We start from the raw sequence: 23403 nt of genomic DNA on the forward strand, positions 1-23403 counted from the left end.
TTCCAAGCAATCTAGCTCAGAAGCAAGTGACCAGCTTTATTTTTCTCCCAGTCTGAACCACTGACCTTCAGGACTTGAGGCAGGAAACATTCTAGAACTGCTATTTGCCAAGGTAGAACTCTTCAAAGTATGAAGTATTTTTGTCCTCTGGGTTTTATTTGTATATTTCCAGGGCAAAGACAAAATAATGGGGTGTCCCATTATTAATGGGGTGTGGAGTGTTCCAACCTCGCACCACACCTCTCCCAGGAGTGCATAATGGTGTGTGTGTGTTGGTGGTGGTGGTGGGGGGATCTCCCGTAAGCACAAGCAAGGCATTTTCCAAACTTCCATTCCTGGGGTGACTGTGGGTAAGAAAACCGCCAGCGGCCCGGCCAGCGGGAGGCCCCGGGAGCAGAGAGAGCTCCCTGTCGTCCCGACACGCGCCACAAGTTGTTTGGGGGCGGAATAAGGAGTGCAGCGGCACGGGCCGCGCCTGTCGCACCGGGCAAAGACGGCCATGCTCCTAGTAGTCCCCCACCCCGTCCCCTTGTCACACATCCCCCAGTCCTTTCTCTTCCGAAACTAGAGGAATGACGTCCAAACTCGAACCTCCATGCGCCTACAATCGGGTGGGCGGACGTGCGGCCACCAAACCCATGGCAACGTCACCACCCCTGGAAGGGCACGCCCTGTGGCTGACACGGCCGGGATTGGGAGGAGGGGGAGGCCCCGCACCTGGGGAGGCAGGTGCGGAGGCGGCTGGCCCTGGGATGTCGTGTGTGTAGCACCTGGGGTAGGGGTCAGCTAGTCGGGCACAGGTAGCGCGGCGGAGTGCCGCCCCGGAGCAGGCGGGGGGCGTCAGTACGGACCGGGCTGCCCGGGCCGGCGGCGGCGGCGGCTGCGGCGGCAGGGTGTGCGGCCAGGAGGCCATTTCCTCGCTGCGCCCCTGGCGGAGCCCGGTTTGCCTGCTCTTGGCCGCCGCCGCCGCCGCCGTGCGAGTCGGACCGCCGGGAGGGCTGCAGGGGAAACCAGGTCACCGGTTCGCATACCCTGCGCGGAACAGGCACCCCGAGCCCAGAGTAAGGCAGCGCGCGGGGAGCGGGCCGGGGCGGGCCAGGCACGCGGGGGGCCGGAGAGGCGGGGACTCCCGTGCCCCGGCTACACTCGCTTCCTACGCCTATAAAAGTGGAGTGGCGGGGGAGGGCCGGAGCGGCCCTGGCTCCGGCCGCCTCTCTCCGCTCAAGGAGTTGACATTTCGTAGGACTAGCGCGACGCCCGGTCGCCTGCGCTCCCCGGGACCCCGCCGCCAGGAGGAGGGGGCGGAGGAGGGTGGAGACTGCGGGGCTTGGCCAAGGAAGGCGCACATCCTCGGGCGGGCGGCCGTGACGCGGCGGGGATTAACTTTGCATGAATAATGTGAGTGCGCTTGGAAAGGAGACCTTCTGCTCCCCGGGCTCGGGGCAAGCGCCCGCAGGCTGCCTTCCCCGGGCTCGGGCGCTCAACCCGACAGGCTCGAGGGCTCCGGTAATTTGGCGAGAGGACTGCGCGGAGGAGGCAGGGGGTGGGGGTAGGCGGAGGAGGGGGCGACAGTTCCCACCGTCCAGAAGGTGGGGACTGGGTGTCGCAGGAACCTGGACGGGTGCCGGCGGCGAAGCTCAGTGCGCGCGGGCGGGCGGGCAGGCGTGGGCGGGCGGGGGTGTCATCGCCTCCTGACCTGCCTCCGCGGGGTTTCTGCGCCCGGGGTCTGGGAGGAGGTGCCCTCTCGCGCTCCGCCACCGCGCGGCGGCAGGATGAGAGCCACGGCGTGGGCAGTGGCGGAGCAGGGTGGCTAAGGGCCCCCTTCAGTCGCAGCGGCTCTGCTCCTCAAACCTCAAGCCCAGTTGTTGACAGGCTCCTTGTGAAATGGAGTTTGGCATCCTCAGCGCCCAACCGAGTGGAAGTTTCCATGATGAGGAAGTTGTATGACACGGGGGTTCGGAAAAGGTTGGCAGGCACGGGGGGGTGCAGTTTAAAGGGACTGTGGGGCTCCTGTCCCCCATTTTTCTCCTGCCCCGGAACTCCGGGGTTTGGAATGGAGAATTACCCTGAATGTTGGCGTGCGCTGTTACCCGTGCCGGCGACTCGACTCTGCTTCTCTGCCTCTTCGGGGAATCGGTGGCGATTCTACTAAACTCCAGAGTCGCGCTTCTTTGCTTTGCTGCTCTTGACGCAGCATCTTCCTCTGGGTCGCTTCGAGTTGGTTGTGCTACTAGTTGTTCCAGCTGTGCATTCCCCACATCTCGGGGAAGGACTCATTTGGGGTAGTTGTTATTTCCAGTTAATTTCGTCCTTCTTAGCTGCAGTTGTCATTTTGGAGGAGGATTTCCTGATGACCATTATAGGATTATTATTGGAGCTAATTCTTAAGCCTTCTGATTTGTTTTAAGAAGGCTGGGGGTGGGGTGGAATGAGGGTTGTTTTGGTTTTGTTTTTTCAGTTAAAGGCTAAATGTATAATTTTCTCCAAATGGGAAAATTTAAAAGAAGGGTCTGAAGCATAGCAATTCCAAACATGAATCAAAGAAAAAGAGTTTACCTGAGCAGTCAAGTTCAGACTCTCCACCCTCCTCTCTCCACACACGTTTAGAATTTGTGAAGATTCAAACACAAAGCCTAACCGATAATACATTTAAAATAAACTCTTCCCCTTAACATGTAATTGGTCGTAGGTACTAATGAGACTCAATTTTAAAGACCTATTTTAAAGTTAAAGAAATGAAGTATTCCTGGTACCGTACATTAATATGAGAGCAGAATTATTTTTATAATGATAAATGAATTAGGTAAAGTAGACCTGTTAGGCAGTGTTTTTACATCATTTGTCTTTAGTTTGTTATCTCATCATTGCAATAAAATATTGCAATGTTATCTTATCATTGCAATAAACTATTGCAAAGGAATAATACATTTTAGCGAAAATGTACCATGATTCATTCTGAATATTCATGATGACTGATCTGCTCCCTAATTCACTTCTGCCTAATTCTTTGTAATTCTGAAAGGAGTCAGAAGCTAAGAAACATTAATGAAAAAGGTATTTCAAAAGTGTTTTGAGCGGTGGATAATTTTAGGATATTTTCATGTCAGTTGACTAAGTGTTTTAATGGACCCTAATGGAAGTTCAGTAGTAAGTGATTTGTTTGGGGTATTTTATGTATAGGGATTGGTCAGTAACTATTTATTATTTGTGCGTGTTAAACACAGGCTGCTAGAATTTTATTTTTAATTAATTTCAAAAGTTTATTATATATTGGAAGTAGAAACATCTGCTAGTAAATACAGTTTGACTTTATTTTATGATTAAAAGTAAATGATACTGAACATAGCTACAGAATTGTTTTGTTTTTTTACAAAGTGATTCTTGTTGGCACTACAATGCAAAAGCATAATTTTATTGACATTGGAATATTGTTGTACAAAGTAGCTGGCATTACATTTCTCCCATTTTCAATTTTTTGTATTAATTCTGCTCTAGAGAAGAACTAAGAAAATTTCCTTTCAACCTAGCATCTTTGGGGGAAGCTGGTTTCTTAAAATCCCCTTAAGAACAGAGAAAACAGGATTCCTTTCCTTCCCCAAGGTGTTTGAAGCATGGGATCTAAGGGGGCCACACGTGAGATTGCATTTTTGATTATAAAAAATATTTTAGTAAACTCATCTTTTTGATGGAAATCAGAATACAGGTGGTTGATTTCTTCAACTCCTTCTCAATCTAGCATAAGGGTATGTGTCACCTTCATCGAAAGCCCTTCCCCAACCACTTGAGCAAAGACAATCCCTCATTCCTTTTTTAAACCCTCATGCTAGTTGTTTGTTTTCATCCTTTTCCTCCTTCCATCTTTTTTTACAATCTAAATTGTTCAATTCATTTGATATTTGTTGATTTCTTGTCTCCTCTGCCTACAATATGGAGCTCATGAAAATGGGAGTCTTGACTACTTTGTTCACTCTAGATTTCCTAGCCTCTAGAAGAGCATTGGCACCCAGTAGGTGCTGAGTCAATCTTGGTCGAACAAATTAATGGTTGTGCCCAAACATCATGTTCCCCAAATGCCTGACTCAGCATTCCAAGTGGGATGGGTATGCCAAAATTTGTGGCATGTGTGTGTGCTTGTGCCTGTGTACATGGTTCAGTTTGCACCTTCCCACCTTGTCTGATAACAGCTAGCCTGCCATTCTGTATAGCAACAATGGTAGAGAGTTATTTCTGCAAGTTCCTCCTGGAAGTATTTGCCTTGAGTACATGGAAATCCTTCAGCGGTGGAGTTTGCCTTACAGATGTTACCTTGATTCCCTGGAGACACTGACCTTCAACTCCCTGAATTTTAGCAGAATCTTTATGCGTTCCAGAGGCATTGTCAGTACCAAGAGTGAAATTCCAGAGACCAGACATCACTGGGTGATAGCAGTGACTTCTCACTCGGCAGGTCTTGGCAGTGCCTCTGGCCTTGGCAGTCCTAAGAGGACCAAGGGCGTGTGGTGGTATAGTTTAGGCTGTAAAAATGGTGGCTAAGGAGGGAGGGGGGAATGGGACTGGCAAGATCCAACCCAAGATAGAAATAGTCCTTGGTAATAGATTTGGAAATAACCTGATAATTACCCTATGTTGTAACTTAAGTCAGCCAACCTCTTCTCTTTTCCCCCCTGTTGCACTTTCATACACATATTCTGAATCAGATGATTGTGCAAAATAGTGTATTATGTGAACTTTCAAGTGACCAGAATGTGATATCCAAGGGGTCATCTTCAAATTAATTATTCATGGAAATTCTTGCCAATTGGGAATAAGAGGAAATTACAATCGGTAATTATGGTAATTTGTTTTTGTTTATAGACAATCGACTTTCAGAAATGTGTCTGAGTAAATGCCTAGTAAAAATTCTGCAAAATAACGAGACTGTTAAAAATGGGAAGGGAAGATAAACTAAAATCCTAAGTGTTTACTGCTTTATTTACTTTAACTCTGAACTCTGTAACAGCCAAGTTAACAGGAAAAAAGTGAGAGAGAGAGAGAGAGATATCTGGAGGCATACAGGCAAGTTGTTGGTATAGATCAAATAATAAATAGAGTGCTTACCATGGTGCCTGGCAACTCGTATATATTCATATGAAACATTAAATCATGTCATGGAGAGTGCTTCAACTTGGATTCTACAGAAAATGAAGTTTATATGGTCATGTCTTTTACCAGTCCTCAAGAGGGAGAAAAAAATTCAGAAGACTCAGTGAAGGAAAATAACCTGATATGAGTGTATCTCTGGGGCCCAAGCTATTGTGATCCAGGAGTAGAGATTCTGGCGATGGCAGAAAACCTACTGGAATATCGAATGGCCAACATGTTCATTTTGCTAACTTTCTCAGATATGCAGTATGTCAGCCAGGTTTTTCACAGAGCAATCTGAGAGGACAGGACAGGATAGACAGGTACTTGAAAATGACCATATAGCCATAAACTTCCCTGACTGGTGGTCTTCATGCTTTGTGCATGAACTTCATAGCTCTTATCCTTCAGGAAGTCCAATTCAATTCCTGTCCCCACCTCTAAGTTGTGAGGAGGGGATGTGAGTGGGTTTATTCATCCTTGACATTCCAGTGCCTGATAAGGAGCTTGGCACAAGAGCACAGGTAAAACTCCAGCAGGAGAATAGATGGAAGGAAGAGAAGGGTGGTACTTCTCATTTTCCTCTATGTTGGTAGTGAGTGCCATCTTCTAACTTGGTTTTGCCCAAAGTGAATATTTACTGCCTGCATTGCGTCATAGGCTAGATCATGCGACTGTTTTGCTAGAAGCGCTTGTTCTGGTGTCAAGCTGGTTGAGCAATGCATGACAAGTTAACTCCTTACTTTATTTACAGTCACTTTGTTTCTTTGATTTGATTGCTTATTCTGTCTACAGATATTATGTGCCCGCTGTGTGCCTGATCCTGCTAGTCATCTTGCAGTTCAGTGTGCAGACAAGTGACATGTGAGACAATGTACATAGATTAAGACAAAGGGATTCTGAAATGCTCTCCACTGTGATGAAATGGATGTGCCTCTTGGAGTTTCTCATATGAACCCTTAGCTGAAAAAAATCATTTTATTTCTGAAGAGCTGATTGCTCTGTGGTTCCTGTAGCCCAGGGTTATTAGTATGAATTCCAGTGGGATTCACCTAGGATTCTCTTATACCCAATGAATATGTTAGGCCAGTGCACTTCTAATTGAGGCTGTATATTTTCCACTTTAAGTTCCCAAACTTGTCAACTATGGCACCTAAGAAAGTGGGGGTGGGGGTGGGGAGAATATCTAAATCACTGAGTCACAAGTCATGTACTTCCATATCCTCCTCTCAGGAATCTGGCCAACAGTCACCTAGAATAGTGATCTGTATTCAATATTGATGTTATTTGGTCCCCACTGTCTAATTTCAAGGGACTTTGGAGACTTTCTGTGCTGACAGCTCTTCTTGTGCTATACTATTTTTATTGAGTAGGAAACTGAGTTCTGTGAACTCAAGTGCCTTTTCCAAACAACAAGTCAGGAGAGCCTGGAATGAGAAGGCAGGAAGATGGACTCTGCCCAGGGAAGCATACTGCAGCCTTTCCACCAAGGCAGTGCCTCATCCCACACAGTGGACATAGATGTGCTGGAGAACAGTGATCACCTCTTTTTCCTCAGACCCATTAAGTTTGCACAGTATGTGGTCCACTCTTAACCACCCAGAATACCTGTATTCAAAGCTTTCACTCCCACCCCAAAAAAAAGCAAAAAGAAGAAAACATAGCCTCGAACTGTCTTCTGGGCTATGCTTATCAAAAATTAAATGATATTTATGTAGACGTGTTCAAAGGACAGAAAAACCAAAATATGAATTCATGATCCAACTTGTCACTATGAGAAAGATCATGGCCTACATATCCAAGCTCTAGTTTTATCTTCCTGATCGAGATGTCTTATTCTAATTTTTATTTTTCCTAATCCTGCTTTAAAAGATGGCTCAGCACATATAAAAATTAGAAAAGGTTTGATGCAAACCAAGTTATGCATTCAAGATTCTAGTTCTGAAAGAGGGCCTCAGGGAATCATGGGTCTCTCTGTGATCAAGCTTTTACAGATTTATCATAAAGTTGTGAGTGAAAAGTTGGCTAAAGCCAAAGAGTGGATGGAGGAAGGCAGACTGACAGCAGATCAGTTTTCGTTATTTGGGGTACACTTAGTAGGACTTGGGAGACTTAGGAGTGCTTGTGATGAGAGTTGAGAAGATAGTGGTGGTTTTAGTGGCGTAGTGTACCATCCTGATCTTCAGGAACCACTGAGTGTTCTAACCCTGTGACATATATTGTGCATTGGTCCTCAAGATGGTTCACATGTACTTCCCTCTCTTTATTACTTATTTCTCTGAGTACTCCATTTTCCTAGGTTTCAGCAATGTCTGCCCAGAACAGGTGCTCAAAAAATAATGATTGATGATAACACCTGTGATATTCCTGGGCTTGGTCATCTTTTTCACATATCTTTCCCACATGCATAAATGTCTCACCAACTTGCATGTCCATACATGCAGAATCTATCTCTGTGACAAGTGTGTGTCATGTTCATGATGCATTGACAAAAGCACCACTTGCCTCTGGCTTCTGCTGCACTTCTCAGGCCCAGCTTCCAAATCGTGGTGAGAAATGCAAGCCAGGATGATGTCTCAAGCTACGAATCCCATCTTTGCTCAGTCATCGCTCCGTCTTTTCTCTTAATCCTGAATGTGTTGGCAGATCCTTGTCTGATTTTATTTTTTTACTTATTTTACTCTTTGCTTATTTTATTCTATTGTCAACTATGTTTGGAAATACTGAGTTTAACTGTTTAATACAAGAGGCTTCAGAGCCCGTGTTTACTAGGTGTGTTATGAATGTTCAAGATCAGTTATCAAAAGGTATGTGATCATCATATCCTTTGAGTTTGTGTATGTGTGTGAGACCTCCAGTGATGAAGTTCAGTGCAAAAGATTGTGAGGAACAGTTTACCATATTACACTTTAAAAAAAAAAAATCAGGCTCATTTGTTTTAGTCTCTTACTGTACTTCACAAAAAGTGATAAATTGAAGAAGCCAGAGTGGAAACATTATGCTTTTTCATTAAAAAAATATCTAGCAGTTTGTATTCAACACTGGTTAATACTACCACTGAAGTGTTTTGCAATGCTGTAAAAATCTCACTAAATTTGTTACTTTAAAAATATTATGATCATAATCTTTGTCTTTCCTTAGCTTTATTCCTAATGTTTAAATTATTGATTTACACAGGCCATAAAATAGTTTATTTCTGTTATGTGCCTTTTTACTATAATTTTTGCTACACTATCAATATTTGGAGTTCCAAAATAAGGTATTTAAATTTGAATGGAGAAACATGAGGGAAAGCATAGGGGTTGAATGCTTATGTATTGTTTTTCTTTCTCTTTTCTTAAAAAAACCAAAAGGAACCAGGGAAACTTTACACCAGAAATATGTATTTTTAAAAAATTAAGTTATGAACTACATGGAACATAAACCTGTCAGTATATCTGGTTGTTGTAATACTTATGAGCAATTTGAAAAACATCTTGTCCTCCTGAGACTTTCTGGGAGAAAAAAAAGTTCTGTACATTTGGCTGGTTAATTTGATCACACTCTATAGGTTCATAAATGTAAGGCTAAGACATGTTTTGGAATATGCTCTATATTTATTTTCTACTCTTCATTAAGAATATGTGTTCAGATTTATTTTTATTAAAGTTACCACAAAAACTGAGCCTTACAATAAATTTTTTCCCTCTTCTGGAGTCTGTTCATCCATCCACTCGCCTACCCAACCACCCATCCATCCATCCATCCATCCATCCATCCATCCAACCATCCATCATCACAAGTGCCCTTAGTATCTGCTGGGGCACAGGAACTATGCTAGGTGCCAAGACACCATGGCAAACATTCAAAATTTCTTGTTGAAGAGATCTCAGGGTCTTCTGTGATGGTCCACGGTAGCTGATTAACTGTAGAGCAGTGTTTCTCAATAGCAGGTACTATTAGAATTTGGGACCAGATAATTCCTCTGTTTCACTGCAGTCTTGGCATTTCAGACCAGATAAGTCTTTGCTATGGAGGACTGTCTCTCTATTATGCAGTGTTTAGCAGCATCGCTGGCTTCTACCCACTAGATGCCAGTAGCACCAGTAGCATCCAAAACGCCTCCAGACATTGTCTACTGGGAGGCAAAAGTGCTGCATCAAGAACCACTAGTGCAGAGGTGAAACGGTAGGCGTAGGGCTTCATAGTGGGAATGTGGGAACTCCTGCTGTGACCTCACCTGGCTTCATTGCATGTGCTCAGTTTCATTGTCTATAACACGTGAAAATTCAGTGAAATAATGCAGTGTTTGACCCATAGTTAAGTATTCCTAAGTAGTAGCTATTTGTAGTAGTGGGAGTATTAATATTTAGCAAGTAATTACAATATTGATAGTTCTGTGATGTAGTAAATACAGTTCATTGTGGGCGCACATACTTAGGGGGTAGGGTGGGTTCTAGGCAGAAAGAACACAAAATTCAAACATAGGAAGTGGGTGTGAATGTGTGAAGCATTCAGGGAATTGCTAGGAGCCCAGTCTGTATATAAAGAAAGGACACTAAGCGAGGCTGCCGGAGCCTGGTATTGTAGGCACCATATGATAAGGACTTTTCTGGACACAAATAAGAAAGATGTAATTTGCTTCATAGCATGAAGAGACTGAAGAATGTAAATCCGATTTTTGTTCTAAAAGGGGGCTTCGGGATAGATCTTGAGGGAAAGAGTCTGGCAGTGAGGAGACCAGCTAAAGACTCGGAGTAATCAACTGAGGAGTGGGGGTGCAGGACTGAGGCAGTTAAGTTACAAGTTGCCACAATGTCTTTGGGAACAGATTTCACTTTCTCCAACATGTGGCAAAATTTTTCTAGTTTAATTCCAATAATGAATATTTTTAGCAAGCCAGCTCTACATTTGGGGGAATTTCAAGTGTGATTTGAAAACAGATTACTTGATGGAATCTGTAAAATGTTCTCAAGTGAAACTTAAGGACCATCTTGTATTGTTCAGAGTTCTATGACTTTAAGAGGTTCTCTGCTATTGTACATACATTCCTGCAGTTCCCATGTCTAACAAAAGCAAAGTTTTGTGTGACCATATTGAAATAACATTGACATTGTTGTGTTGGGATTCATTATGTCATATAAAGTGTTGATTTTCTAACTGATCCAGATTTTGTTTCTTTAATGACTAAGATTAGAAATGGATGAAGAATATGAATCAATGAGAGGATGGCATTATGGAAACACCACCTAATTAAGAATAAAAAATGTTTTGAACAAGTTTCTTGTCTTATCTGAGCTTTAATTTCCTTAGTTATAAAAGGGTACTTGTGAAAATAAATTAGGTAATCTCAGTTATCTTTTAGCTTAGGAGTTGACAAACATTTTCTGTAACAGGCGATAGAATAAATTTTTTCAGTTTTTCAAGACATAGTCTCTGTTCAAATTACTCAAATCTGCCATTGAAGTGAGAAAGCAACCACAAGCAATAAGTTCACAAATGAGTATGGCTATGTACCAATAAAACTTTATTTACAAAAGCGGGTGTAGGACATAGCTTGTTAAACCCTGATAGCCCAGCACTGTTCAATATAATGTTTAGCCACATGTGTGTGGTTAGAATTTTTGTTGATAATTACAATTTGCAAATAGGTAAGAAGTATCCAGTAATTTTAGTTTCGATACTTTATTTTATTTTACCAAATATATTTGGATATTACTGACATGTAATCAATATAAAAAATTAGTGATATTTTAAATTTTAGTTCCCTTTTTAAAAAAATCAGCACATTAGTTAATAGAAATGTCAGGGAACAGAGGCCAGATCTGACTCTTGGTATGTTGTCAGAGGTGTTGAAGCCATTTTCCTGAAATAATTTTAAGAACTTTATTATGTTCTGATGACTCATAACATAATAGCTTATCTTAAAAACGCTGATTTTCCTAGTATTTATTCTAGTATTTATCCTATAATTGCTTGCCCCAAGAGGGCACCTCTCTTTTAGTCAAAAAGGATGTTTGCTTGTTTTCTTCCCAAATTATAAATGTACTTTATCAAATATTCAGTCAGATCTGTAGAAACACCCTACATAAAGGAAATCAAGAGGGGCACGAATAATAAATGTGATGTTAGTGAAAATAAATGAAGCCCTTTCCTTCCATATATGCATGCTTTATCTTTCTGGAAATCTTCTGATTTAATTTTTATTAACATGTCTTATTCTAAGAAGTAAGGAGGACTGGGGGTATAGCTCAGTGGTAGAGCACGTGCCTAGCATGTGTGAAGCCCTGGGTTTTATCCCCAGCACTGAAAAAAAAAAGAAAAAGGAGAAGGAGAAGAAGGGACAAAGAGCCCATTCATTTTGGATTCTTAAGAAATAGTAATACAAAGTATTATGCTGAAGATCTGCAAAAGAATAAATAGTGGTATTCCTTTATATTATCATAGGTAAGACTTTCTTCTTCTCAAGTCTTTGTAGAATATTTTTGAAAATTGTGCAGTATTAAGAAATTAATCCTGATAATGTCTGTCATGAACAGATCTGGCTAATTTTTGATATTCTGAATTAGGGAATAAATAATGCTCTCAGTGCCAATGTGTTTCTGACTTATGATTGGCGTCTCTGGGGCTCCGGGTATCCCACCGGCTAGGCTCCAGTGATATCCTTTTATAATGTGCTGTCACAGAGCAGGGAGAAGAAAACCCAATTCTCTTATTGACCTAGTGGAAGCCCCGGATTGAACACTGGAGAGAGGCAGTAGGTAGACAGCACCCAAGGTGGGCGGTAGGGGGAATGGAGCAGGAATGGTTGGGGAGGTGGACATCCGAGAGAGAGGGCATTGAAAGGCAGACTGAGTTGAATGCCTGGCTTTGCCACCTCCTAGCTGTGTTTTCTCAAGCACATTTTGCAACTGCTTTGAACTTCAGTCATCACATCTGTGCAATGGAGATTATATTGTTATGGTTAACAAATTTCAGTACTCTTAGAGGCTGCCAGAAGAAAGTTCCCTAAATTTTTAACCTCAGAATCATCTGGGCCTTGAAATAACTCCTACCAAAGAGACTGTCCATGTGGTCAAGTGTAATGCACTGTCTTGAGTGAGTAGAAATACATTTGTCCCCAGGATTATTGGGGGGTTGGTTTTAAAATCTGCCAAGGATACCAAATTCACAAATGTTCGAATACCTTATATAAAATGGCATAGCAAAGCTAATGGTGGAACCCAGTGTTGGAGCACATGTTTATCAATCCCCAACACCAAAAAAGGTGTAGTTTTGCACATAACTTCAAAAGCCCCTGAAATCCTGCCCTGGTTGTTTAAAATCAAGATCAAAATTCTCTCTGATCCTATCTGCTGACAACATGCCACTTCAGTGATAGTTTTCCTCACGCACCCCTTTGTCTACAGGGAATATTACATGTTTAGTCACTTACTAAATATATTTCTTCACTGCCCAGTGTCCAAAGCTTATATTTGCCAATGAGATATTTCTTTGCTAGACTTTAAGTTCCAAGAGGGCAGGGACTGTGTGTTGAACAGTTCGGTTCTGTGTGGAAGGCCAGCCCAGAAGGTAGGTGCTGAGTAATACCTTCCTGGTGTTGTGGCCAACCACATGTTGGCTGTTTTCATATAATTAGGATGAATCTAATTTTAAAATGAACAACCAAGTGTCCTTAGATGAACCAGAATATACACTTACAAGGCCTTGCTGTCCTGCATTATAAATAAGGGAATAGGTTGTCCTGCAGAAAAGCTCAGCTGTTCTTTTCTCTTAAAAAAAAAAAAAAAAAAAAAAAAGTCATTCATTCACATCAGAACTGAGATAGAAGATCTTCTCCTGACTAGGTTGGCAAGAATTAAGGGCCCCAAAGTGGATATTCTCCACAAAGATGAAGCCCAGCAAAAATCCACACTCCGATGATTTGTAACAAGACCTCCTTGATGGTGGCTTACTGTGACTAGACCCCAAGCTTGGCAGCCTGATTCCTCCACTTGTATGACAGCAAGACTTCCTTAGGTGACCAGTTCAAGTTACTACTGGGACAATATTCAGAGACTGTTGTCCAGGGACCTCACTTTTGAAATTGCCTTTTTGTAGATGCAGTGAGCCCCCTGCTGCAGCGCTGCTGTAGCAGCTTCCATGGCTCCTAGCTTTTTTGTGAACTCCCCCTCCCTGCCCCCACCCCACCCCTTAAGATGTTTAGCAACCCATTACATGGAACATGAGTGACTGGACAGCGCCCTGAAGGGGTTTTTTCAATTCATTACTGTTCATTGTTTAGCAGTGTTTAAAATAATTGTTCCATTTTGGCTGTTTTGTGGTTTTCCATCCCCACTGGTGATTCATCAAAGTTTCGTTGCACCCCAGCAGTCGTCGCTCTTCATCTTTGCCTCTCCCCAGCTCTATACCGAGATCCCCTTCACACAGGCCAGTGTCGTTACTTATTAGAGAGCTTGTACAAATTTGACTGTAGGGGCATTGGTGACTAATATGGATTATGCTCGTACGCCCCAGTCATTTGATCCCTACAGTCCTTGAGCAAAAGATGTGGTTTTGCTTATTCTCTTCATGGGAGAGAATGGAATGTGCCTGAAGTTGTGTTTAGAAGTTGAAGATGGTCTGGAAGTAGTGGGTCTAGAACTGGGGGCCCTAAGGAACTTCCTAAGATCCTGTGCTTGGACTTCAGGATGGAAAAGCCAGCTGATCACTAGTAATCCTGCAACCCTGGAAAGGGACCCTCTCTTTGCTGGAGAATCACCCTTGAAAAGACTTGCATTTAGTTTGAGCTCCCCAGAACCAAACCCTGAGGTCAACTTCAAGTGCAAGTTACTTTTAGTTGGAGGTGAAGAAAACACCAATAGTAGAGTGGGGAAGTGAGCTGAGGAAGGACAGCACTAATAATGAGGGCATGATAGAACCAGTTGCCACAGTGGTGTGTGGAGCTTGCTGGCACACTGAGGGATTCTGGGAGACAGCTCAGAACATGTGGCTCATGGTTAGCCTCCACCCCCGCACCCCCAGGCAAGGGAGCCAGTGTGTATTTGTATCCACCAAAACCTGTCAGGCTGCCTGGAGGTAAAGACTACCTCCAGAGGCCAATGATTCCTTGGCATTTGGGGACTGTCAGTCGGGCAGCCAAAAGGAAGCCTCCAGGCAAAGAAAGGCAGCTGCTGGCAGGCAGAAGTCAAGACAAGGGGCACCAGTGGTGTCTACGCCCTTCAGCCTTACTGGTGATTGGCGTGTGACCATGCAGCAGCCTGTAGCCCCCATTCCCACCCAAGGATTGCTGGCCTCCGAGGAGCCTTTGCTTGGTTCCCAGGATGGATGTACAGACCACCTTTAGATGGAACAGTGCAGTTTCCTCCCCTTTCTCCCCATTGGCATCCTGGAGAAATGCAGTTTGGAGAATGCCACTTTTTATTTCTACCTCTTTTTTAAAGACTTCTGTTCAATTCAACCAAGCAAATACTGTTGTGGCAAACCAGCTAAGAAGTTGTACATTAGGACATAGCATTATTATTATGTTCCTCCATTCATTCTCTTACTATCAAACATTTATCCAACACCCCATATGTGCCAGTTCCATACTCCTGTTCAGTGGTGAGCAACACATTCCCTGTCCCTCCAGATTCAGACACAAAGACCTCACCAAAACTCTATTTTTAATCTATCAATATGTTTACCCCAAATTCTGGAGGTTGAAAGCGCAGAAACCTTAGTGTTGTATTGGTTTCTGTAATTTCCTAGATTAAGAATTATAACTATATAGATCAGAATTACAAAATCCTGCTTTGAAGTATAGGATTGCCTTCTGTCACATTCAGACATAGTTTATGAGCTCTGTCCACCTTGACAAGCGAGTTTCACAGTTTAACAAGTTCCTGAAATGAAGCGTTCATAAATATTTCACACTCCTTATTGGCATCCTCTTTTGCTGGTTTTATGTAGCCTGTTCTTGCCTTGACTAATGCAGCAGTTGTCCACTTTTTGGGGGGTAATTCACTCCAAAGTGGCTTCTAAGTTATGAGAAACAGGGTGGCATTGATTGCACTTTTTTTTTCTTTTTTCTTTTTTTTCTGGGGATAGGTTGTGCAGAAAGAAAATAGGATGAAAGTTACAGAGGAGAGAATTCTGAAGATGCTGATGTTTCAGAGAGATGCTCAGGAGTGAGAAGTCTCCTGTCACATTGTGTGTTCTGTGACCTCTGCAGGGGAAGTGCTTGGAGGGATTAGGCTTCTTGTTTTGACAGCCTTAGCTGAAAGGTGGTAGTTTGACCCATGTGTTTATCTCTGTTCCTCTCAATCTCCTTGCACTGGGGTCAATACTGTCATTTCTCAGGGTGCTGCCTGCAGACCAGTAGCATCCACACCAGATCCATATCACACTACATCCACCCAGAGCTAGTAAGAGATGTACAATCCAGGCCCAGGCTCAGACCTGATGAACCACAGTCTGCATTTAGCAAGATCCCCAGGGGATTCATATGCACATGGGATTTGAAAAGTGCTTTTGTTTTATTTTTGCTTATTTCCTGCTCATTAGTTAAACAAAACAAAACAAAATGCATAAACTATGGAAGAGTTAATGTGGTAAGCTCGTTGACTAACCCCTTCAAATCTAGTTTATTATTTTTCAAACTTGATTACCAATGTATTAGTGGGCCTTAAATAAACACAAGTCACAATCAACAGAAATTTTAAGTAAAAGAGACTAGAATAGAAAGTATTAGATTGTATCATGTTTTTGAAGCATTTTTCACTTAAAAAATGTGAACACATACACAAACACAAATACTGTCCTCTCTATGAATGCCTCAAGTTCTGTTTGCAAATGGAATTGACTCTAGTTACAGTTTTTAAAAAATCCTGAAAATCACTGTAATAAAACCTAGTATATCTCTATATACATTGACCAGTATTTGACTTGAGATAATGAGATTATATTCTCTAATTCAGATTCCTGAACAAGATGTCTAAATAGCAAATGACAATGCTAAAATATTCTCAATGGTGAGGCAATGATGATAAGATTTTTTTTTTCTTTTTCCTCAACTTCAGAAAACAAGGCTTTATCTGAGAATATCTTAAAATCCCCCAAAAGAGATCTTTAAGGAAACACTCATCTTAAATCAAGAAAATCACAACTATAGGCTGGCCAAAGGACATGCATTAACTCATAATTTAGAAGCCAAAAGCCCCCAGGTTCTGAGAGAGACTGAATGTCCCAAAAGTGCTGGTGCAGTTTTAATATCTTCAGAGGTAAAAACACTATCAAGTTACAAGAAATTATTTGAAAGTTTAGTCATTAAAATTTTGACAAGAAATACAATAAAATTAAAAAGTAAATTTGTTAAATTTTTGAGAAGTAAAAATTTAAATTTTATTAATTCCAAATTTGCAACTCTAAATGAACACCGAGAAATGTAGGCAATAAAGCTTCAGCCCTACTCTTTTGGGAGTCTGGCAGCCCTCCTTCTGAGGACATGCACACCTGTAGGAGGAAGTAGCAGGAAGTCCCCAATGCAGGCTCTGCCGTGAGTGAAGGCAGCTGAGCACCCTGGAGAGTCAGATTTCACCACTGTGGGAAAGAACCAGTCCTGGGGTGAAGCTGAGGCCTTTGTGCAGGAGGGTGCTAATGCCAGGCTGAGATATGGTTCCAGGGAAGTGCTTTCAGTCTCACAGGCCAGATCTGTGCCAGACAATGAGTTGCCTTTGAAAGTGCCTTTGACCCAGGACGGCGGCAGCTGGCAACCTTCTAACTCCTTGGCGCTTCCCCACTGTTCCTCAGACCTTAGTGACTTGCCCCCTGATCTCAGATCTGCATGAAATGATTGTTTACTCCCACAATTCCTCAGAAAGACGGGACCGAGTTATTTAAAGTGATATTTTATTAAACATGATTTTCGATATGCTGTTTTCAGTATCCTCTTCTATAATTAGTATGTTCATTTATAGAATCTTTGCTTTATTAAAATTCAGATACACCGATGGTGTCTATATGCTTTAAGAATGCTATGTTTGGGGTGGGATTTTAAAATAATCTTATATGGTATAAAAGGTTAGTTTACTAGTGTTCCCTGTCAGATATGTGTCAAAGTATGTGGTTTTACTCATTTTTAAGAAACTACCCTGTTTCTTTGTTTCAAAACTAATTGTTAATTGTGCCATCTTTTTGATAGTGTATGGCCCTTTGAGATTTTACATATTTGAGAACTCACATATAGATATGCAAATGATATATTATTTAAATATAGGGAATATATAAAATTCTAACATGTCATATATTATACATGATTTGAAAATTCATATGAGAAAGTTTATTAGAGATATTATAAATGACTGCTCTTGTCAACTTACATTTACTTATTTCTAAATGAAATAAATTTTAATTCCTCAATATTGTGTTTGATCATTTTTTCATGAATTGTTTTGTTTTTACAAACTAAATGTTAATTTGAGTATTATCAACTTATGGCTAGTTACATTTATTATAATGTATTTTTAGCAATTTTTTTGCTCATTTGAAAAAATAATGCTAACTTTATATTTCTGGTTCTGATTTCTTGTTGCCTGATGGTTGAAGTTGTATAAAGCGAGGCCTGTTGCCCTCACGACTAATGAGAACAAGACCAGTTTTGAAGCTCAGGCCAAATAGAACATTTTGTTTATAGAACATTGGCTATAGGAAACCACATACTAGTGTAGTGGTTTTCCTTTGTGATTTATCATAGATGTTTTTTAATCAAGAAGTGTAATTCACTATATGAAGTCATTTTATCTGCAGCATATTTGACAAATTTCATGTGTACTTTTCAAATTAGTAAGCAAAGCATATGTTTCAACATGCACCAGTCCTGATAAGGTTCACACAGTGGAAATCAGCTTTACCCATGTTAGTATTTGGGAGTTGAGCCTCCTAGCTCCACACTTACCTCTCTATAGCACATATGATCAGTAGCAGCCTTCTGATCCAAAAGAAAATTAGTTTTTTTTTTTTCCTTAATGAAGTATCAAAGACAGAATCCTTATATAGTTGAATTATTGTAGCCATTTTTTGTTGCTGTTTTAGGGTTCTTTCATTTGTTTTGTCTGTCACATAAGAAACCTGAAGGAAAAAAAAAAACAGCCATTAATCCTATAAATTCTGGTAGATCTGTCATAAAACCTACAATGGCCAATAGTTTGGTGCCAACTCCAGGAGGTTTTGGTGGTTGTTAAGGGGTGATATATTTGAGAAGCACCATAAGGCCAGATCTCTGGACTTGGTCATTAAGAATGTTGTGGCTGATTAGTAATGTCTGCAACGGAAAGAGTAAGAGTGACGGACGGGTGCCATGTGTTTTCTTACCCTGGGCCCCTACCCCGGGAGATTAAATTTTCAAGATACTGCTCCATCATATTGCCTTTTGCATTTTGTTTTGTGCTTTTTCAAGGGAAACTGTGCTTGCTCTGAAGACTTACTTTTTTCTCTCTCTCTAGCAGTTAAAATCTTGTAAATCAGGAAGGCTGTATAAGAGTGATTCCTCACTGAAATGTTCTCATATGAAACCAAACATTTAGTGAACTTTTCATCATTTCTTTTGGTTTTTCTGGATCCTGGGTCTTTGTATAAATGCATATTAATAGTGCTTTAAAAATCAAAATGTCAAAAATGTTGGAACTCTTGGGAACATGCTAAGTTCTCAAAATAAAGTGGAAAAAATATTACCCACTACCTTTTAAAGTACTTAAATTGTATTTACTTGCATAGTTTATTATTTTGAACTTTATGGGTCTACTCTGTTTCTCCAATATAATACTCATTCTCTCGGAAAGCTTTGGTTAGCCTCTTTACATGAAGAACAGAAGGAAATAGGTTGTATGTGAGAGGAGGGGAAACAGACAAGCTTATATTGGCCCTAATAAGGTCAGAAGATACAAAAATTGGCAAAGAGGAAAGAACAATACAAAACTGCTGTCTGAAGGTCTCCAGGACCCGTGTTTCTTATTTCACAAAGAATTAGGTCTTCTGCCAATCAATTTGATTGGACTCCCTTGAATTCTGCCCATGAGAAGGCCTGTATAAGTGTTCCCATCTATTATTATTCAACTGTCTGTCAATTCTGGAAGTTCATAATTGCTTGCATTACAGTAAGTGACTGCAAGGTCCTCAGGATCTAAGAATGTGAAGAAAGAAATCTTTTGTACAGTTGATTTTGGCATTCTTTCCATACAGAGATGAATCACCTTCTTCAACAAGTCCAGGACTTGACTTTGCCAAGACTGGCAGAGAGAGTAGGAGGAGACAACTGGCTTTGTGTTAAAGCCCCTTGCAGAGCTGGCATTCCTTCCTAGGGGCCTGTAGTCTCTAGGACAAAATGAATTGTGACCAGATCTGTCTGCACAGTTAGGGGATTCTTAGACAAGTGACCAAATGCTAAATTCCAATCAATGTTTCAAGATGGTGCCATTAAGATAGACGGGATATGTGGACTTTTGACCATCAGCAACTGAGTTTAGTATTCTCTGGAATATAGGGCAGACTAAGAGGATCTCAAAGATCCTCTAAACATCTTTATCTTTCTTCCACATATAGTCACAGTAGTATCAATGTAACTCGAGCCTTGGTGGACAGACTGGAATATAAATAGTGGTGTCCCATTAACCAGCTGAATAGGGCCTGGGGAGAAGTTGCCGAGTTTCAATTTCCAGTTATGTAGAGAAATTTTTATAAATGCCTGTCTTGAAGGATTATGAAGAATAGGAAAACATGAAGAGAAAAGGTCTTACCAGAGCTATGCCTGTGGTCTGAAGGTTTTGAGAATCTTCATGTCTTCTAGGCCATTTCCTTATGACTAAGGGAGAAAAAGAAGTAGAATAGGAGAAGGGAACAGATATAGGGAAATAAAGGCAAAAATTCATAATTTGGCTGCTTAAAGTATATATATATTATATATAAAATAAGATTATAAAACTTGTATAATAAGATACATATATATATAGTGTGTGTGCATATATATATATAGAGAGAGAGAGAGAGAAAGAGAGAGACAGAGAGAGAGAGTTTTTAAGAGCAGAGCAAGTTTATCATGGCGTCCTCTTGGGCACAATGGAAATATGCAAGCTGATGATAGGAAATTTCACAAGTAGAACCATTATATGCATGGAACGTTTTCGTGGATTGACAACAGGCTAGAGGTAGAGATTTGCCAAGAACCGCCAGGTTTCTGCCTGAGCTCTGTCAGTGGATTTGTGAAGGATACCATGAGGGTATGAATGACATGATTATCCAATGTTGAGAGGTCATGAAGCTGGAGGGGACAGCAAAAGTATTCAACCACGGAGGGTGGATTGAGAGATCTTGAGCTGAAACAGTGATTCCAGATCAAAAGGACCTGCAGGAGAACCTGAGACAGAGCACTACCTTAGATACATGTTGGGTAACTTAGATACTTGTTGCCCAGATTCTAAGAGAACAACTGCCCTCAATTTAGTATGAGGCGATGAACAATGTGGGCACCTTGACCCCTACTGTAGTTTTCTTACCCATTAAAATAATGATTCTCTAGCATGCTTGCCTAGCATGCGTGAGGCCCTGGGTTCAATCATCAGCACCACATAAAAATAAAATAAAGGTATTGTGTCCACCTACAACTAAAAAAAAAAAAAATTAGTTCTCAAACTTGATCAGCCGCACAACCATCCAGACAATGTGGTAAAACACAGATCACTGGATCAGAGTCCCAGAGTTTCTGATTCAGTAAGTCTGGATTAGAGCTGGAGAATTTTTATCTTCAGCAAATTCTCAAGTGGTACCGATGCTCTTGAAAACTATTGCTTTATTAACTACTTCTTTAAAAGATCAATCTTGCTTGAATCTAGAGGTGGTAGTATTTTTGATACAATACACTGAAGTATTGTGGCAATTCTAGGCCCCACTCTTTTGGTCAGGACAAAATCCAGAAAGATGAGCAAAATTCTAGAAACCAGGTAATCCTAAAGACCACTGAGGAAAGAGGAGCCTATGGAGAAAGGAAAAGTTTTAGTGATAAAATAATTCCTTCAAATACTTGAAAGAGTGACATGTTGAAGAGTCCTAGTTAAGAATGTCTACATTGGATCCAGATCAACCTGGCGAGTCTGCCCTCCTTTTATATATTTAACAAATCCTTCTATAGTGCTTACTAAGTAAGTACCAGGCACTTATCCAAATACTTTACATATGTTAACTCATTTAATCCTTGTAACAACCTTAGAAAATAGGTTTAGAGAGCTTGAACAACTTTTCTAAGGTCACTTATCTCATTCATGTTGGAACTGGGATGAGAATCTGTGTGAAGTTCAGGTTCTCAAGCATTGCCCAGCATTTCCTCTCCACTAGACTCCTCTCTGAGGATTGGCTGGGATCCTTAGTAACATTTCCAAGGTGTCTGTGACTTAGTCCCTTCCTCTTTAAAACAGGGGCAATCCTTTTCTCATTGGTTGTCCTGAAGAGTCAAAAAGCTAGCATTTGTAAAGCACCTATGTAGTGTCTGGTATTTAGACTTCTGTAAAATTTGGGTGCCATACAACCCAGGGGAACAAAACCTACCTATCAGTGGTGGGGTCCAAGAATGTGCCAAGACCTCAGCCTTGCAAATGTTTCTCGGAATCCAGACGACCCTCCATAGGGACCATGGTGGGTGGCATCCACATCTGAGCAAGAGGCTGGACTCACTAACATTCTGAGCTTAAAATTCTACCACTATGTAAAACACTGGCTTCATTCATTGGAAGCGTCAGTCTTCATCAGATTGATCCATTGTTTCCGTTTGCTCACTGGAAGCTTTATGCAGATTCGGAAAGATCCTGCCTGTCACAGTTAAGGCAGCTATAAAAATAAGTCACCCAAACTGTTTTCCATTCTTGACTCATATCTCACTCCTCACCAGCACAGGCACCTGTTCACGATGTGCTGCTTTTCAACACGTCCCTCTACTTAAGTTAATAAAATGTGTTCTTATAGCCAGCAACTATTTCTTACCTGATTTTCTTATACCTGTTTTCCTTAGTAATGATGTGTTTTGATTTTTGCATGCATCTGACACTGTCATACTGTAAAGCAACAGTAATATTTTCTAAGAAGTAGGTTGAATGCGTCCCAAAGTTGCAAACTTCTAATTAGGAGAACATCTGCAACATCTGAGACGTTTTCAAGGGGAAAAGCTTGTCTAGACCTCCCCGGTTTATTGGGAAGCTGCACAAGCCCAGGGTGGGCTCAAGTTGATGCCTATGGCCGGTGATAATGAGGTTTACCTGAGGTGCTTTTCCAGCTCTTGTGTGTCTCTGGCATGTATGAGCAGTTCCCTTATCCCAGCTGACATAGGAATGAATGAATAACTGATGAATCTGTTGAATTTATTTTATGCTAGAAACCATGCAGTAAGCCCAGAAACCAATTGTGAATACAGCTGGTTCTGGAGGAGGTTAGGTGTCTAAGTAGGCAGTTACAGAGGCAGAAGGATACCTGCTCAGGTAGAGGGAAGCCCCGGGTCTGTGACACAGCTCACTTGGGATATCTACTCCAATCATGGAAAACATCCCAGCAGAAGTGACGCTTGATTTTGTTTGAAGAATTATTAGTAGTCAATGTGGCGATGTGGGGATGTGGTATGTGTGTGTGTGTGTGTGTGTATGCATGCACAAGTTAGGTGAACATAGGCATTCCGACTTGGAATGTCGCTCCCAGACCTCTCCTCACTGGGTTTCCAGAATTCTACCAGCCACCAGCCAAACCTTCTGTCTCTAGGAAATAACTTGAAAAACATCTTCTAAGGGAAATCTGAGCATCCAAGAGGGAAGACTAAAGATACTGAATTGGAGGGTACCCTAAATAATGCCCAGTTCTATCAATATGCGAAAGGTAAAGTGGAGAAAATCTCTCAGAAAGAAGAGAAAAAAGAAAAAAAAATAAGACAAGTTAATGAACAGTTTAGGAAGTCTAATATCTTTGTGTGTGTGTGTGTGTGTGTGTGTGTGTGTGTGCGCGCGTTAATGGGGATTGAATTCAGGGCCTCACATGTGCTAGGCAAATGGTTTATCACTGAGCTAGTATCTCGTTAAGAGAAATATCAGGAAAGGAGGGCAAGAAAAAAAATGGACAGAAGAAACTCATGAACACATTTAGAAGAGTTGCTTATTTGTGGTGGACAAGAAGAATGAGCTGCTTCCTCACCCTCCAGTGGGGCATGAGTGGATAATGCCCCCAACTGAAATATTATGTAAATAGTCACGTTGTGGACATGGAAGTCAAGTTCTCCTTCCCATAAACAAATGAAAGAGC

At 41.5% G+C, this 23403-nt stretch overlaps 1 protein-coding gene across 4 annotated transcripts in view; it reads left to right on the top strand.

Annotated features, from left to right (window-relative positions):
• The first annotated feature begins 785 nt into the window (after positions 1–785).
• Thrb (thyroid hormone receptor beta) overlaps positions 786–23403 on the top strand; it is a 376546-nt gene continuing 353928 nt past the window's right edge. The window contains exon 1 of one of the 4 annotated variants that reach the window (XM_047530284.1): positions 786–1061. The gene's annotated coding sequence lies outside the window, so the exon portion shown is untranslated. Of the gene's footprint in view, positions 1062–1194; positions 1507–1762; positions 1966–23403 lie in introns of those variants that run through there. The other 3 variants (XM_047530280.1, XM_047530281.1, XM_047530282.1) reach the window with 3 other exon arrangements.

The sequence above is a fragment of the Sciurus carolinensis genome, chromosome 17 (assembly GCF_902686445.1).
Source record: "Sciurus carolinensis chromosome 17, mSciCar1.2, whole genome shotgun sequence".
In the NCBI taxonomy this organism is placed as follows: Eukaryota; Metazoa; Chordata; class Mammalia; order Rodentia; family Sciuridae; genus Sciurus; species Sciurus carolinensis.